The sequence below is a fragment of the Pinus tabuliformis genome, chromosome 2_1, assembly GCF_031772625.1.
Source record: "Pinus tabuliformis cultivar Carrire ecotype Pingquan chromosome 2_1, CPIR1, whole genome shotgun sequence".
Classification (NCBI taxonomy): domain Eukaryota; kingdom Viridiplantae; phylum Streptophyta; class Pinopsida; order Pinales; family Pinaceae; genus Pinus; species Pinus tabuliformis.
Window position 1 is genome coordinate 903,032,857 of NC_142299.1, and position 12,576 is coordinate 903,045,432.

Below are 12,576 nucleotides of genomic sequence, written 5' to 3' on the forward strand. Positions count from 1 at the left end.
GTCTCCACTCATGAATGTGATCAGAAATATACGTGGACGTCGATTGTTTTAGTGAAGTTAATAACTCCGTGCCGTTATCGTATCTGACCGGCAACTGAAAGTGAGTTAAGAACGAGGTAGCTAACTGGCTAAAATTGTAAAAAGAGGCCCGTGGTAACTCAATGTACCACTTGGCCGCGAGACCAATGAGTGTACGCTGGAAAAGACGTAAGCGGATCGAATCATCCGAGATAGAATTTGAAGCACACCAGAGGTGGTAAGTCATCACATGATTGGACGGATCCTCTCCAGACTTACCTTCGAACTTGGGTATATCACTGGGCAACTTATTTGGCATTGGCGGCCAGAACTGAAGATATTGAATTGGATCGTTCGTTAGGCGCGTCAAGTCTGGTAAATCCAAAGTTGCGATAAACGGTAACTGCCGGTTAGGATCTCTAAAACTCTGGGTCACAAGACCAGTCCCAGGAGGAGGATATCCAGGATAACTAGGAACAGGAGTCGCATTTGGGATATTATATCCTCCTGGAAAACCAGGATTAACCGGACCGTACTGGGGTTGTTGATAAGTGTACCCAGGATACGGTTGATACTGGTAAACCGGTTGTTGGACAGCTTGCCCAGGTTGGTACTGTCCCTGGTACGGTTGGTGAACAAATTGAGGTTGAGTAGTGACAACCGTACTTATACCAGGCTGACCTGCAGGCATCTGGACCGTGGTTTGAATCGTAGATCCAGACAACGGTAAAGATGTCTGAGGAGTGGTTACAGAGACAGTAGAAACCGGAGCCGTCGATACTCCAGAAGTAAGTATGGTAGATGTGCGGTAGTTGCAGCAGCCGTTTGAGATGGAGTACTAGGTGCAATTGGCGGCTGAGTAACTACCGAAGTTACAGAAGTTTGAACATTTGACTGGACAGGTTGCGGTTGCTGGGGTGGACCAGAAACTACGGGTTGTCCAGCTTGAGGTACCAACTGTATACTTGGCTGCAACACCTGTTGACCCTGTGATGGATCCCACACTAACATTCCAGGGTATTGACCCGTAACAGGTTGAGGATACTGAGATCCATAACCGGATTGAGGATAGGATTGATAATTGTAAGGTGCAGTTCCCATACTTGGAACATATGACTGACCTTGAGGTGGTTGATAACTTTGACCGAGTATTGACCTTGAGGTTGATAACCTTGAGGTAAATACGGATACTGGGGTTGACCTTGACCTTGAGGTTGGTACCCTTGAGGTTGATACCCTTGGGGTTGATACCCTTGGGGTTGCCATCCTTGAGGTTGCCATCCTTGAGGTTGATATTGATACTGAGGTTGACCCTGGGGTACATATTGAGGCTGGGGTTGACCTTGAGGCATGTATTGCACCATAGGTACATACTGACCTTGAGGTTGCCCCCCAGACACAAATGGTGTACCTTGAGGTTGCCCCCCAGGCGTTAACTGAGGCTGCCCCCCAGGCGGTAATTGGCCACCTTGAGGTTGGGAAACGGGAACTGAACCTGACATCATGTAAATGTCTCCTACACCCAATGGTATATTACCATTGTTTCCAGCTAATAACCCATGATCAATGGGTTGAGGAGATGCCCCCGCAAAGGTACCAGAAAGTGATTGATACCCAGTGGGAACAGAAGGACCGCCGTGTAAGAAAGATTCAGGACTTTGAGTAAACACGGACGACTGACCAGACATATTTACAGGAGTATAAATACCTCCAGGTGGAAAAGGAGTACGAGGTGTAGAAAAACCTACCCCTGAGTTGTCTAAATAATTGGTTAACGAAAGGTACCAAGTAGTACTTCTAGGAGGACTGTAAAAGATAGATTCACGCTCCCTTAGATCAATAGTAAGTTGATCTTCAAGGTTAGAGACGCCTATTTCTTCCTCTGGAGCAAGTTCTTCGATAGCAATCAAACCAGTAGGAAGATTTTCGGTGATAATTCGTTCTATTCTCGGTGAATCTGGAACACTAGAAGTCGGAGTAACAGGTTCAGATATTTCAGGTTCTTCGCCTGTATCACTAGCAGACGAAAAACTACCAACAAGCTCAGAAACTGTAACAGCTTCGGGATTATAACCTGTCTCTAGACTTTGGTAATCTGGATGGACTACCAAGGAAGATTCTCCTTCTTCAGGTGAACCTACTCTACTGCCACTAGGAGGAGTTACAAGGACCTTCAATCCTTCGTACTGACCCGAAACGTCTTCAGGAGATCCACCCCGCGATCTACGGAGTTTCCTCAACAAATCTGTTCCGGTAACAATCTCAGGTGACTTGCCCCGAAGTCTACGGGACTGTCTCGGTAATTCCGCCACAGCTAAAAACTTTTAACTACTACACACGAAAACAAAGTAAAATTTCAAATCAAACCACCTAAAGTCTCTAAAGAACCAAACAAATTTGAATCACACGCCTAAAGAATCTAGGGCGTCAAACCAAACACAAACAGTAGCCTTCCAGACCGAAAACGCTAGTTGGTGATGAATCCCAACATCGTCGGATTCAGTACAGAAGTGGCGGGTGGAACAGTTACCCCGGCAACCTGCTTAATGAATAGACTGGACCAAGTTCCTCCACTTTAACCGTCTCGAGTGAAGTGAACCCCCCAAAATCCAAGTGAGTCTAGCCGACGTCTGCTCCAGGTACAGTGGGATCTTCCCTCCACCGTCACCTCGGTAGAATCCTAAAGATAATGGTCACTAAGGTTACCAACCGCAACAAATGCACCTGGGGGAACAGTCTAAACTCCGACAGCACGCAAGGGCAGAGTATCAAGCTCAATCCCCTTGCCGGCTCCTTGACAATAATCCAAGGTTTACCGACAAGTGACCCCTGGCTCCTCGACAATGGTTAATCCGAGGTTTACCGTTTGTAATACGTGCGTGTCTGGCGTCGTTCCCAACGAGGGGGGATTGATCCCCTCACTGGTTCGGACACGAGCTCGTGCTTCTCCTTTAAGAGGAGCTTTCCCAGAGTACAAATGAGACAATTGGATTTATTCTATCACAAGATAAGCTACTTGTTTGGTTTTGTTGTCTTGGAGAGTTAATTACTCACCTACTCCAAGACACTAGCCTGATCTAAATTGGTGTTTCAGAGCCCTAGTAAATAAAAGTTACTACGTCGATTTTACTTTAAGCGTTAATTTTATGGTTTTTCTTAAAGACAAAAGGTAGCGGAAGTGAAACCAATGGTGTGTAGACTCGACTCAAACCACTACAAAGATGCACCTAAGATGATTTACGCTACTTTCCTTTTTCAATGAAATTCTTAACTAAGAGAGTTGAGAGATGCAAATTTTATAGAAAACAACTTTCTTAGTAAAGACAATCAAAGAAACAATTCTCTTTATCTTTTCAAGCATACAAACATGACCACTCCTTACGTGCACGAAAAACTCTTTTTCTTTCAAAACTTTTCAAAGCTACTTGAAACAAAACTTTTCAAAGGAGATGTTTTTGTATTTTCTCTTTTTAATAAAGCATATAAATCTATCTTAACGAAAATCAATCTCAAAAGCTATAAAATCTATGAAAACTTGACTCACAAGCAAATCAAAAAGGAAATTACTCTAAGCAAACCTAACAAGGCAAAAGCTCACAAAGATGATTCTAGGTTGTTTTACTTGACCAACATCAAATCAAGGACCAGCTAATGCAGAATCAAAAGACTAGTCAAAACAAAACTCAAATCTTTTTGTTCTTTTTGTAAAATGGAATTCAAGACTCAATCAACAAGCACTTCGAAATTTGCCCAAAGAGACAACTCAATGGCAAGTTGCTCTCACAGGTAGACTTTATGACAAGTCCGACTTCTAAGAATGCTGACAAAACCAGAGAGATCTAAGGTTTGACAACTTCTACCGCCAAAGTCACTACAAGACCTACTCAAAAATCAAACCCTAGGGCTTAAACTTCTATGAAATCCACTAAAACACTCAATGCTATCGAAACAAGTTCAGGTGAAGATCTTTGACAAGAGACTAATGAATCTGGGCAGTAAAAACTGAGAAAAAGCAAAATCTAAGAGAAAAAATGCAAAAAATGGAATTTTCTCAAATTTTAGCAGGGGACGCAGGCGACCCGTTAAGATAGGTGCGGGCCCGCTCTGTGCACACAGCGACAGTGCGTCCAGGGACGCACTGTGCAATACTCAGAGGGTGCGTCCTACTAGAAAACTCAAGAAAAACTAAAATGAAACTAACCCTAAGCTAGCCCACCCAAAAACAAAGTCACAGAGCCAAAAACCAGAAAAATAAACCAATTTTCTCAAAGCAAAGTTCATACAAAGGAAAAGACTTTCACATCAATGGAGTCCCGAACGGAGTCGCCAATTTGTCAGGCGGAAAGAGTCGATTGTGCGGACACAACCAACCTCCCTAGGAGCCTAAGACTCTCTAGTGACAAACAAGACAAACAAGAGCAATCCTTCTCTAAACATGCATTTACTATATGGGAAATCAAGTGTTTAGATCCTACCTGTAGTCCAACGCTGTTGTAGCAGTCCAGCTCCGCTGATCCGGATGAGCTCCTCCTTCACTTTGAAACCTGCATACACTAACAATCAAACGATTAAATAGCACTTGATAATCTCATAGAATAAAACATATTTAACACATAGACCAAGGAGTACATGAAACAACTCATAAATAACAAGTTATTGAGAAGAATGGACTCATTTGCATTAATAGGTAACAAAAGGAACAAATACAACCTGAGCCTTGGTGTTGTGCAAGTCCCTCCCAGGGTCCATCAAGGGTTCTCCTTTACTTTGACAAAGCTCACCCACTTCCAAATAGAACAAGCAAAGATGGCAATCTCTCCTCACAAGCTTCTAAATGGGAGTCCTAATTCCTACAGCATCTACCCTTAGAAATGTATAGCTTCCAACCTCTTCTCCTTCTGGCCCAATGCCTGTATTTATAGTGCTCAAGAGGAAGTTAATCAGGTCCACCATCAATGGGATAATCCCCTCTTTGGATGGGATAGCTCCCTTATTGATGGGATAAGTTCCTCTTTGGTAGGAGTGCATGAACCATCTGGAGGCGCTCAATACACGTCGAACAACCTTCTAGAATGCTCTAGAAATGACCACAAGTAACTTTTTAAAGATGAAACTTGCGCATTTTAACCTTTACAGGGGGACACACCTGCCCCTTTACATACAGAGCGTCCAAAGACGCAGCTTTTGTGAACATTGGGTGCGTACCAGCAGGTAAGGTTGAGAGAACCTGCGTCCCCAGAGATAAATACATTTATAAAGAATTTCTCTCTTTTTGGAGTTTGACATGGAGAGCAGAGGCATAAGACTTGCCTAAGAGGATAGCATGACTGTTGATAGAGCCATACTAACTGTAAATAGTCATGGTGACATTTTTTAGTGTAACACACGTCGACAAATGATACTCCATGTGATTTTCGCTGAAAAATCTCTCAAAATCTAGTGGTCTCTGGAGAGAAGACCATGTTGTGGAATCAAAGGCTTGGACATATTGGAGAGAAGGGCCTTCAAATACTTCATGGTAAAGGTATGGTAGAAGGTATGAGTAATAGCTCTCTGGATTTTTACTTCTGTGAAAATTGTGTATATGGGAAGCAGAATCGAGTGAGTTTCCCATCTGGTGGTAAGAGGGAAAAACAGATATTAGAGCTTGTGCACAGTGATGTGTTTGGACCTATGAAGGTTCCATCACTTGGTAATTTTGTGTACTATGTATCATTTATAGATGACTTCTCAAGGAATACATGGATATATTTCATTAAGAGGAAATCTGAAGTCTTTGACAAGTTTAAAGAATTTAAGGCTTTGGTGGAAAACTAGACAGAGAAGAAGATAAAGGTGTTGAGGACAGATAACGATGGAGAGTTTTGCAGTAAGGAATATGAAGAATTCTTTAAGAAGTGTGGTATATCATGGAAAAAAGACTATTACATATACACCTCAGCAAAATGGAGTTGCAGAAAGAATGAACAAGACGTTGATGGAAAGGGCAAGAAGCATGCTCAGTGGTGTTGGGTAAGGATAAGAAATTAGGGCAGAGGCAGTGGAGACAACATGTTACCTGGTCAATAGATGATCACCTTCATCAGCGTTGGAGGATAAGACTCCAGAAGAGGTATGGACTGGTAAGAAACCCTCTCTTTCACATCTGAGGGTATTTGGATGTGATGCATATGTACATGTTCCAAAGGAGAAACGAACCAAGTTGGATAGTAAATCTGAAAAGTGCACCTTTATTGGGTATAAGGATGGTTTAAAGGGTCATAAGCTTTGGAACCCAGTAATAAGGAATGTTATGTACAACTGAGATGTGGTGTTTAGAGAGGTGAAACATGTTTTTAAACATGAATTCCAACCAAAGGAACCTAAGAAGATAGAGTTTGAGCTAAATGAGGAAGAATTATACTCTACAGCACAGGAGGAATCAGAAGATGGAGAGCCACAAACTCCGAGTGTGAGAAGATCAGTTTGAGAAAGAAGGCAGCCAGAAAGGTATAGTCCATCTGCTTTATGTTCAAATTTTTCTTTATCTATTACTGATGATTATCCCAGAACTGTGAAGGAAGCAATAGATTTAGAGGATGGAAAACTCTAGAAAGAGGCCATGGTTAATGAAATGGCATCTTTGCACAAAAATGAGGCTTGGGATCTGGTGGAGTTGCTGACTGGAAGGAAACCCATTGGTAGCAAATGGGCGTTCAAGAAGAAGACAAATGCAGAAGGAAAGGTGGAGAAATAAAAAGCTCGGTTGGTAGCAAAAGGTTATTCCTAGATGCCAGGAATTGATTTTGGTGATATTTTTTCTCCTATTTCCAAGGTATCTTCTATTAGATTACTTTTATCTGTTTCTGCTACTTTTGATTTTGAGGTAGAACAGATGGATGTGAAGACATCATTTCTTCACAAAGATTTGGAAGAGGAGATCTACATGACGCAACTTGAATGCTTTGCGGTGAAGGGTAAGAAAGAAATGGTATGCAAGTTAAAGAAGTCTTTGTATGGGTTAAAACAATCACCAAGGATGTGGTATCAGAAATTTGATACATTTATATGGGGACTTGGCTTCACCAAAAGCAAAGCATATCACTGTGTGTATTTTAAATTAATTGGTGACCGTGTTATTTATCTGGTCTTATATGTGGATGATATGTTGCTAGTTGCAAATGAAAAAGAAATTATCTAGGATTTGAAGACCCAATTTTCCTCCAAATTCGACATGAAAGATCTTGGTGCTGCAAAATATATTTTTGGCATGGAAATTAAAAGAGATCAGGAAAATAGGAAGCTCTGGTTAAACTAGAGGAAGTATGTTGAGACAATATTGCAGAGGTTTAATATGCAGGATAGTAAACCGGTGAAGGCTCCTATTCCTGTAGTTGTAAAGTTATCTGCTGAATAGTGTCCCAAGACACAAGAAGAGGAAGAGGATATGTCTCATGTTCCATATGCAAGTGCGGTCGGTAGCATGATGTATGTGATGGTCTATACTAGACTAGACATTGCACATGCAGCGGGAGTATTGAGCATGTTTATGTCAAAACCAGGGAAGGAGCATTGGGCAGTAGTGAAGCGGGTTTTCAGTTGTTTGTGTGACACTAGTTATTATGGTTTGTGCTACCAAGGAAGACCAGGATTGGATAAAGCTTTTGATATCCATGGTTTTGTTGATGCGGACTAGGCTAGAGATTTGGATTAGAGAAGATCTACAAGTGGGTATGTGTTTAACCTATTTGGAGGTGTAGTCAGTTGGATGAGTAAGAAACAATCTGTAGTGGCACTATCAACTACAGAGGAAAAATACATGGCAGCTACTCATGCAAGCAAGGAAGCAGTTTAGTTGTAGAGATTGTGTTCAAGTATGGGGTTAGTACAGGGAGATATAAAGATAGACTATGACAACCAAAGTGAAATTTTCTTGGCAAAGAACCCTTCTTACCATTCAAAGACAAAGCACATTGATGTTCAGTATCACTTTGTGAGGGATATGATAGAAGACAAAAAGGTGTTGCTGGTAAAGGTGGACACTTTGAAGAATACTATAGATGCATTGACAAAATCTATGAGATATGAGAAATTCTCTTGGTGTAGACAAACAATGGGCATTTCAAGGCCGGATAAATGACTAAGCTCTCTTGTGGCCCTCTATGGAAAGAAAAAAACAAGTGGGAGAATGTTGGGTTGTGTTATACTTTCCATGACTAGCGCACGTAGTGAACAAGGGGGTTAGAGAGTGGGTGGAGCCCACCCTTCATTGGGCCGATTGCACAACAGGGGGTCATGGGGGGGCCGATTGCACATGCAACCTATTACCTACAAAATCCTCTTGTTGAATTCACTAATCCAAACTTCTCCTTGCTTTCCTTCACTTTCCTTTACTTGTCCTTTTCCTTCCTTTTATTTCCTTTCCAAATGCTTGTTACATTTCCTTTTCTAATCCTGCTCCAAAGATGGGTTAAATTTTTTAATTGATTCTCAGGTTCCTTTTATCATTGATGTCTCCTTTTTCTTTCATTTTCCTTCATTTTCCCACTAATTTCCATTGCATGCAAATCTATGTCTCTTCACCATCCTTTTCTCCTATTTTCCTTTATTTTCATAAATAAATGCCAATTATTGCCTCTTTGCTCTCACTAATTCCTTTACCAATGTACATACCCACAATCAACCAAAAGTGATGCCCGCTATAGCACTTTCCCAAAAATCAACTTGGAATACGTGTCCCATGACCTTGGTCTTATTTTTCCTTATATTATCCTTTATTACATGAAATTTTGACCCCGAGATGTTACAAAGACACTCTATATAGTCCTCCAAGCTTTCCCGATCTATCTGAGACATCCTAAATAATTCCTCCCTTTGATCCCTAGTTTGATAATAATCCTAGAACTTTCCTAGAAATTCTTTCATCATATATTCCCATGAGGAAATAAATGCACATCCTAGGCCCATAAAACGTCTTAAAGCTACTTGATTTAGAGCAACATGGAACAATTTTAACTTTTGGGCATCCATGGTGTAAATGTAGCTCCTACATCAGCCATCAAACTCAAAAAGGAAATTATTTTTGTCTTCACTGGTGGTACCGTGGAAAGCTAGAAGGAATATAAAATGAATATTCTTCATTGGATGCTTCTCTTGAACATCTCCAATAGGGAAATCAAAGGTGTTGATTTTTTCTTCTTCCATCTTTTTCTCCTTCAAAGCTTCAGGGCCATTTTGAACAAGTTCAAGTATTCACTGTTCCTTTGGCTGAGATAGGATTTCCAATGGTTGCTCAAGATGTTTTATAGTACTTCCTAAGTTTGTAAAATAATGATCAGGAGGTTGTTTCACAGTACTTCCTGAGTCTCGAACAAAATAATCAAGGGGTAATTTTACTAGACTTAATTCATAATATTCCAAATTATGCTTGTCTGTATATCCTTGTCCTTCTATAAATTCATGATACTCTTCCTTCATTGATACAAATAAATCATAGGTCCTTGAGGTTGCTTCTGAATTTGAATGATCATAGTATTCTACCTCCCAAATATCTGCTCCAAACATAGATGATCTTGGAGACTCTAACCTTGGAGAATAGTTTTATGGAACCCTTCTTTGTTAGAAGTTTTTCTCGGAGTAGATGATTTTGCCTCAACTCCTAAATAAATGTTACTCTTCTGAAGTCATGAATATTCTTTCCTCCATGACCTCTTTTACCTGCATGGTTTGTATTTTTGGGGGAACCCTATTTTTCTTCTTCTATATTCATGCAATCTTATGTGTCTTGACTCCTTATGAGGCCGATCTCGGTTCAATATGTTGAAGTGATGCACAGGTTGTTACACCTCATATTACCACCCTATCACCCTAGGTCCAGGAACACATCTAAGACACATATGAACAATGCATCAAAAGAACAACACTAGTCACACTTATGCACCTCTAATAAACTCCCTGATAGTGACACCAAAATGTTGGGCGAACTAATTGTTCTTTAAGTAGGACCAATTAATTACACACATACATAAATTATCAACTATGGTAGGTATTTTTATTTCAAGGATACTTTCCAAATTATATGTATATGAAAAATCTTAACTAACGATGTTCAATGTAAAACTATTTAAGATCATGACACACAATCAAAACCAAGTCATTGTAACTACTCACTCTCAACAAACTAAAATCATCACTGCAACACTTCAAACATTCCAAACACGATGCACACAGTTCTAAAACCAAAATAATTCCTATAGAATAAAAACAATCAATAACTAGAGATCACATTTGCAGTAAAGGAAATGTCACTCTTGTAAAGAATTGCAAAAACCATTGAACTAAAGCCTCACACAATCAATAATCTTACTGTAATTATTAAATCATCAATTTGTGTAACAGATACACAACAATATATCTAATATTCCAATCAATAAAACAAAGAAACTGTAGCAGCAAAATAATAAATAGCACACCTTGAGAAATGGATCAATCCATGATCTACATTATTACACAAGTAATCAAGATAAACTATTCTGGAAACCAACTATTTAGTAACTGCAACACATTAATAGAAATATCTAATAGTGATAATTAATCAACATAAATTATAATTGAAAGGAAATTGAACACTGCTACACTAGCTTACAGATCCAATAATCCTTGTTAAAGAGGAGGGCCCTTTCTCCTTAGCAGGGAGTTGGTAATGTACAACTCAAAAACTAAGTCAACAAGGTATTATTGAGCCATGAACAATAAGAGTTTGCATTAATCTTTAAAAAGGATACAAATGCATAGTCTCTCCAAAAATACGATGGTGTGGTCCCTGCACGAGGCAGAGGGATTCTCCTCTTATAGATTTACATTGTATATATTCTTGAAACCACAATTAGCTATGACAATCTTATGATTCTCATGTTGTCCAAATCAAGAGTCTTATATAACAAATTACAACCAATTTACTAAGAATAAAATAAATAATGTAATAATATCTCTAATTAGTGGGAGATAAACAATAGAAAGTCATAACTATCGGAACCGATTTGGTCGTGTTATTGTAAACATAGTCCACCTTACTCGCACAATTATCTATATTGAAGACCGAGTGACAACCTGTGTTGACTCCTGATGACATCATCAAGGAAACAAAGTATTTTGAAACATAGTATCAACATCATGGCAATAGTATCAACAAAACTTGTCCAGTGACATAAAAACTGGAGAAACAACATTACATGCAAACTACAATACTCCAATGAGCTAGGTTATCTTGAAACAACTTCTTTGTTAATTATATAAATAAAATCACTCAAAATGGTCAAACTTCCATTATAATACAAGAAAAACTGCATGAACTTAAGGTGACCTAAAAGAGTAGCATGCATTAATAAAAAAGGTGATTAATGGAGTAATACGTTATGATTCTAAGGATAAAGATAGTGGACGAGATAGGAAAATGAGGGTGAAAAGGATGCCAATTCCATATCCCAACACCACCTACACTTGTTTGTCCTTACTCATCACTTGTCTTGATATCCTTGGTTAATTTGATAGGCTAAGTCTCAATGATGAAGATTTCATTTTGGAGAGTAAAGTGATCAAATGTTAAAAAATTTCATATGCTCTAAAATATCCAAAGAACATTGTTAGATGTGATTTAGGGGTCAATATTTTCTTCAAAATGCGAAGTGCTTAACTTATATCATGGCCTTTATGTCATGAAATATTACATGGTGGAAATAAATTTTAATATGATAATCTTGATTCATTCCAGAGAGGAAAATGCTTGACCTATATCTAGGCATTTACATCTCAAAATATTCAATGATAGACATACATTGTGATGTAATGATCCAACTTCATTTTAGAGTGAGAAGTACTTGACCAGTAAAAAAAGAGACTCGTCTCCAAAATGAAACTTGGGAGGACACATATAAACATGAAACTCTTTGAATAATATGAAAAATGGTTTTATATATTGTTTCTTTACGACATCCAATACTTTGCCGAATTGACTTCCCCCTCCACTATAGGCCACAAATCCACTTGGTAGTGACTTAATTCCTCCATGTCAGCCTGTGAATCCACATCTAATATGGTCCATGTCATATTTCCATTAATAGTCCAAAATTTAGAAAATTTCACAGATTTAATAATTTATTTATTTTTAGTTTCCTCCATAAAATCACCATGAAATTTTCCAATCTTGGATTTTGTACCTTTTCCATTATGTAACTTCATTTATTATTGGAAGAATTCACCAATTTCCACATTCACTCCCAATTACTCTCCTTGATAATTTTCGTAAAAAACATCTGTGAACTCTATTATTTTCAAACTTCCTTAAAAGATGTTGTCAGACACTTTGCAAACAACCTACAATTCTCTTCATATATGGGTTGATTTCTAGCCCATACAGCCCTAATACCACTTTTCAATGTATTTGGTACCCTCTATCAACTATTGAGGACATGGGGTACCTCTTAAAACTAATTTTTTCCATTTCTCTTCCTTCTCTAATACCATAAATCAAATTTTCCTTTTTATTAATGAAAGAATATATGCAAAATGAAAATTAGCCTT